This window comes from Passer domesticus, chromosome Z (assembly GCF_036417665.1).
Source record: "Passer domesticus isolate bPasDom1 chromosome Z, bPasDom1.hap1, whole genome shotgun sequence".
Classification (NCBI taxonomy): domain Eukaryota; kingdom Metazoa; phylum Chordata; class Aves; order Passeriformes; family Passeridae; genus Passer; species Passer domesticus.
The window spans coordinates 66,873,100-66,879,538 of NC_087512.1; positions in this window are offsets into that span (position 1 = coordinate 66,873,100).

Sequence of the window (6,439 nt, forward strand, 5' to 3'; positions counted from 1 at the left end):
AGCGGACTCTCCCAAGGCTTTGCATCCCTTCTGAGTGAAGAGTTCAAGACAACATTTCCAAACACAGCTTGACCTGTTTTCTCTCTGATGTTGAAGAGTGCAGGTGGGAACTAAGATGTCCCATTCTTAAGAAACTGCTTGTAAAAAAACTATGATGCCCTAGCACCAATTCTGCCATTCTTATCTACCAAATAGGCTGATTGTGGTTGAATAAAGTTGACATAGACAAATCAGAAAATCTAATGGGACAACTGTTTCCAGGAGCTTGGGTTCTCTTCATATGGTCCTGATGAGTTTGGATAGCCCCAGAATCTTACAAGGCAGTAAGAACAGATTTTGCGTGTGCGTGTGTGTGCGTGCCTGTGTGTGCGCACGTGTGTGAGTTAGCCTGGGTGGGGTAGAGTTGATCTTAAGAGCCTACAGGTTTAGAGAGCTTAGTTCACAGAGTTGGCTATATAAACAATGATGTCTAATGAATGTTTTATATGTCTTATGAAATTTGAGTACTCCCCTGGAAGATGCAAGGGGCCCTTATTAGGGCAAGGTGTCTGGGGAAATGACACATCACTGCTATTTGCTTCCCACCTCATTTACTGAAACAAATCTGACCCCCAAGCCATTTTGATTTGTTTTACATGTTCACTCTGTTATGGTCACCTGAAGTGTGAACTGTAATACAATTGTAACAGGAACAGACAAACATCAGCATTTGTGCTTTTCTGATTTTTCATTACATGAATGTAGATTCATTTCATGTAGCAAATGTTATTGACTGGGTTTACTTTTCTTTGCAAATTGAATATTTATGATCACTATTTCTTAATGTCTGACTTGTGATTTCATGGTTTCAACAAGCTGATGCATTTATAAAAGACTACAAACTGAACACTTCAGTGCAAATGATGTATTTGTTGTTTGCAGTTCATTTTTCTGTTTGCATGTTGTTAACAGCATGCAGATGGATTAGAATGCATCTTTTGCTCACTGTTTAAAATTTTTGAAGCAATTTTGGAATAATGAAAAAGAAAAGTAAGTATTTGACATGTAAAATGTGTGATTGTTTACCTTTGTCATGAGATGCTGCTTCTCTTTTGTGGTTTTGTAATTGTAACTTTTCAAGACAAGAGGGGAGAGTGGGAGAAATGGCCATAGGAACATTTTCAACAAAAACCTTCACATTAGCACATTCACTGTGGCATAGGAATGAAGGAAATTGCTTGCTGATTTTACCAAAGAATAAGTAATAGCTGGACAAGGTAACAAATAATCTTTTTTGTCTTGACAATATCTCTATTTTCTTTATTTTCTTCTACATATATTATTCAAATCCTGGTGCAAAGCCTTTTCACAGGGATCTGTTCCATAAAGGAGCTTGTTTTTATATATGTGTATTCCTTTGCATAAAGGAGCTGGGAATTGTTTTTTGTTTTGTTTTGTTGCCCTTTTTTTGTGACTTGATGTTAAAAATAAATTGTTTGGTGAAATGGTTTACATGTACCTTGAGGGTACTTCAGCTATATATCTTCAATGTTGGCAGAAGAATAAAAATATCCATTAGAATGGGTATAGCTGTAATTGCTCATTGAAAACCCCTCACAACATCTTATCATCTTTTATGCAGTTGTTATAAGTTACAAGGAATCTCATTCTTATAATTTCAGTTCTTATCATCTCAGTTCTTATCATTTGCCATAAATTCAGTGTTGGTTGTGAGTTGAATATAGTCTAAATATCTGTATATATTTTGTAAACACCTGTTAACATTCACAGAAATTACTTCAAATTCATTACCAAGTGCATGTATTGTTCTGTGCTTGCATAGATAAATAGACAATAATGAGAAGCCCCTTGACAGAGGTAAACACCAAGTACAGACGCAACAGCACAGTAAAGCATCAGAATAAAAATTATGGTACACAGTAGAAACTGTGAACTGAATATATGCAGAAACACCATTATAGTCCTTATTCTGAATTCTTGAAGTTCTGCTTGTGTCAGGGAGGAAAACCAACAGGACTTTTAGTACCTCCCATTTGTCATGCTTCCCTCTGAGGTGTGTTGCAAAAACACAGTGCATCCTAATTGCACCATAAAAAGGGAATTATTTATAAAAGGGAAAGCTAGACCCTATGGACTGTAAGCCATTCACATCCAAACTATAAAACAAACCAAATTAATCTAACAATTCCAAAGGGAGCTATATATTTTAACCAAAGTAGGGGAAGAAAAGAAGCCCACAACTGTTTGATATAAAATGCGCAGCACCACGTTAAGCAAATGGTTTGCAACTGAATAGTAGTTTCTAATTTATGAGGCAATAAGTGGCAATTAGACATAAAATTCAATATTTATATTTTGCTAGAATCTGAGTATAAATTGGTATCATTATGTGTTTCATTATTTTCTACCAGCTCATTCAGAAAAAAATATCAAACTAGCTCTTCTATTCTAAAATAATATAAAAGTGGTCCCAAGTTTTTGCTGGGGTCAAAAGAAATAGATAGACCCGTATTCAGAGATGTGAGGCCTCTTTTTGCTTTTATATAAAGATATTTCTTGCCAAATTCCTACTGTGGAGAGATGATTCTTAGCTACCTCAGTTTACAGTGTAGTTTACTAACCTCTGAGAAGTTATGCCTGGCTGACATGAGCCAGGGGGTACAATTAATAGGCCTAATTAATTTTACTTCTTTTTTGCTTTCAGTAACACCCCAGGAGGAAGCAGGGATCATTTATCCCAGCTAAACTTCCTTGCTCTTTCTATAAGTGCACAGCTATCATTTACTGTCTGTAACCCTATAACTAGGTAGGAGGCAGGGTGTAACTCTGCCACTCATCTGTAGAGGGACAGTCGTGGCAGGCAGCAGAATTTTGCCAGTTCCTGCTCAGCTGCTCTCCGGTGAATGGCAGAAAACTCGTCCAGCAGAAGAGAGAGGAACTGGGGCAGAAGGAACTTGGATAAAAGGTTCGAGAGGGAGAAGAAGCAGCTTTTGCACTTTTGTCCCCCACAGGGTAAGCCTTGAAGGCAATGGAATTGGACCAACTGTCCAGGCCTGGCCATAATTGCCATAACTGCTGGCTGTTGAGTCTGAGTTTCAAATAGTTTCCTTTTTTTCTGTCATAAATAAAAATCTTCTGTGACAATGTTTTGTCAGGAGCACACTTTAGGTCTCATTTTTTACCAGACTTTAGCCAATAATTGCAGAAAACAAGTATCCCTCACCTGGAATAAGAACAATGCCTGCTGTACTTTATGATACATTACAGAATCACAGGTAGGTTAAAGCCAGAAGGGAATTCTGGGGGTCATCTGGCCCCTGCTTAAGCACATGTTTATCCTAAGACAGCGTGTAATGGCCATAGAAAAAAAGAATCCCTTTGCCAGCTCCACAACCAATGGCTGACATGCATTATCAGAGACCTCCTCTCTCCATGTCGGCAGGGGGGAAGAGAACTCTGGGTCGCCATGTCCATGACTGCCACTCCCAGATCTCTGTAGTCACTTTAGATACTCTCCAGCTTTCCCAGCACTGTCATTGGTGTTTAAGAACACCATGGAGTAGCAGTCAGGGGGTCGGACAAGATCTGGCAATCCCCCAACACCCAGATCCAGGTCCCCAGCACGCTGTGAACTTCTGCAGCCCCAGGCCAGGTTGGCAGCGGTGCCGCTGTCCCCTGCAGCAGGGAGTCACCTGCTCCTGCCACTGCTGCCCCGTGGTGGCCCCAGGGTCTGTCAGCCCAAACCTCACTTGAAAGCACAGCTAGTTTCCTCAGCCTTGAGGGCAGTGCACCCTGGCAGGGACAGCTGCTCCAACACCTGCTGGGCAGTATGCCCTGTGGCACATCGCTACCGTGCCCAAGAACATTTAGGCTTGTTTGAACTCAGAGAAGGACCCCTTCTTCTATCCAAGCTGCTGACTTTGCTTGCTGCAATCTGAGCCAGACCCTTATTAAGGCTTCTCCACAGCACCAGCTAAAAGCGGGCTTGACCCTCCCTTATTGTGGAGTGCCTGCAACAAAGTACCTTTGGCCAAGGGCAGCTAGTCAAGGTTTGAGGCTCCATTTCCTGTATCTGCTGGCTCAGACCGAGAGCTGTCTCATTAGGTGGGCATTCTTATTTGTTTAGGGCTTTTAAATCTCATTAAAGGCAAAAGTTCTTCAAATTATAGTACTGTTATAGATGTGATCTCTGTGTTACTGATTAGTCTCCTTCCTGAAACCCTTAGAAGCCTAATTGCTGCTCACTGCTCTCTGTATGTTCTTCCATGTGTTCACCCCAGATGGCAAATTGATCTAATTTGATGTCTGAGGCAGCCATAGCTTCTCGTGGCCTGGCAGATATAAATGTTTCACAGTAGCACGATTACAGATCCCTCCTTTCTGGATTACATTTCAGCTCCAGGGGAAGGCAGACAGATCCTGCTGCCCAGCCCAAGGTGAAGACTGATGTGTGCAGCCACTGACAGCGGGTGCTTTGTCTGCAGGGAGGGGGAAACCATGCTGCTTTTCATTGATGCTGCTCTTCCTCATTGTGAGAAGAAAGGGTTCAGATCTTTTGATAAACATTTGGATTTAAAAACCTGCTACTTGTGATTGAAGTCTTGGTTTTGATTATACAAATTTTACATCAGCTTTAGAGTTACAGAGGGTTATTTATGACGAATCCCAGCTGAGGGCTAATGACATTAAAGGATTTTGGTTCTTGATTTTTATAAAGACTACTCAGATTAGGTAAAATATTTAAATAAAACTTCACAGATGTTGGTTTTCAAAAAGGAAAGCCAGTTATCTGTTTGTAGAAACATCAATTAGAAGCAATTTTGTGTATAACCCACTGTATAAAAACCTTTGCTTCTTTTGCTGCAAGGAGTATTTCTTCCACAGACCAAATTTCCCCCAAAATCCTACTACAGGTAATGTTCATATCTTTTATCTTTAATTGCTGCTTCAAGTGGCAACTGCATTGGACAGAACCCAAATGTCCTTTGGAACAGATTAAAGTTTAATTGTACAGGGAAGAATAGAATTAATAAATGCCCAGCTGTGTTTCTTGATCTCTTTTCTGGCTTGTAAGTTAGAAGAAGATAAAAAGAGGCAATCACTCTTTAAGCATATAATTAATTTAAATATTGGAATAACTTTGCATTCATGAATGCATCCCTGTTTTATCTCCTCATTTTACATCTTTGTTTATCTTATTAAAAAATATGTACAGTCTGTTGATTTCATCTATGTCCAATGTGTTGCTGAAAAGGAAAGAAAACAATTTTAGTTTTGCCATTATTAAAACAAATACACTGAAATTTGTATGCTGGCTTTTGCTTTTGTGGACAAAGGTATTTTGATTTTTAATGAATATATCAGTGGCTAATGATATCTGGCCTCTTTGATTTACACTGGTGATGATGTCTTCATTAGTGAGAACAAATGATAAATCTCCCCTTGCTGCTGCATATTGTTGTGCTTTCTCATCCAGCCATTTTAATTTTCAGCTTGACAACCAGTCAGAAAGAATCCATTATGGATGATCAAAGCCCATTTGAGATAGTCTTTGCCTGAAAAACGATGAGCTGAACTGGTCAGAAGTGAGAGCAAAGACATTAGTGCTGCAGTCCGCTGGTTCGGGTGCCGCCTGGCTCTCATTCCGCATGCTGACCCATACCTGCCTCTTCCCTGCGCTGCTGACCTCAACCTCTTTATCCACTTTGTCAAGGCAAGACAGAGATCCAGGGAGAGCCTGTCCTACACACTGTGGGTGGGTGACCAGGTCTCCTCAGCATGGAGAGTTACTGTGGCTAAGAACCATTCCCATTTAGCATTTCAGTTGTGTCAAGACAGGGTGCACAATACACTTATTCTTAGGCATAGACACAGCCTCTGTGATTTTCCTGGGGTTGGTCTGGGGAAAAAACCTCTGACTTGCCTGCATGCCAGTATGCCCTGGATGTGAAATTATTAGAGATTAGGCAGTATCAATAATTACCAAGGAATTCGTCTGTGATTTATGGTTTGCTAGTTTTGCAGTGAGACTTCTCAGATACAGGCTGTAAGTGTGGCATCATAGTACTTTGCAAATTCACATTGTTTCTGAATTTTATGACAAGGATCACAGCAACTCTACCAAGACAAGAATTAGAGTAGGTGTTGCACTGAGGAGGTAGAGGCTCTAAAACTACTCCATGAAATAAAGAGGCTAATGCATGGGTCTGACCTGGGGTTTTGAGTAGCCTGGGGCTCCCCACACAATCTGCATTTGGGTTGCCAGCCTGTCTCATCTTGGAGTAATGTGAGAAAATCTGTTACCTTTAGCTGAGGCTTTTAAGAGCACAGAATATAAAAACTCCCTATCAGGATGAATCTCATATGTGTGCATAAACATATATGTGCGTGCATGCATATATTGTGTGTGCATTTATATCTCTATATATATCTATATATC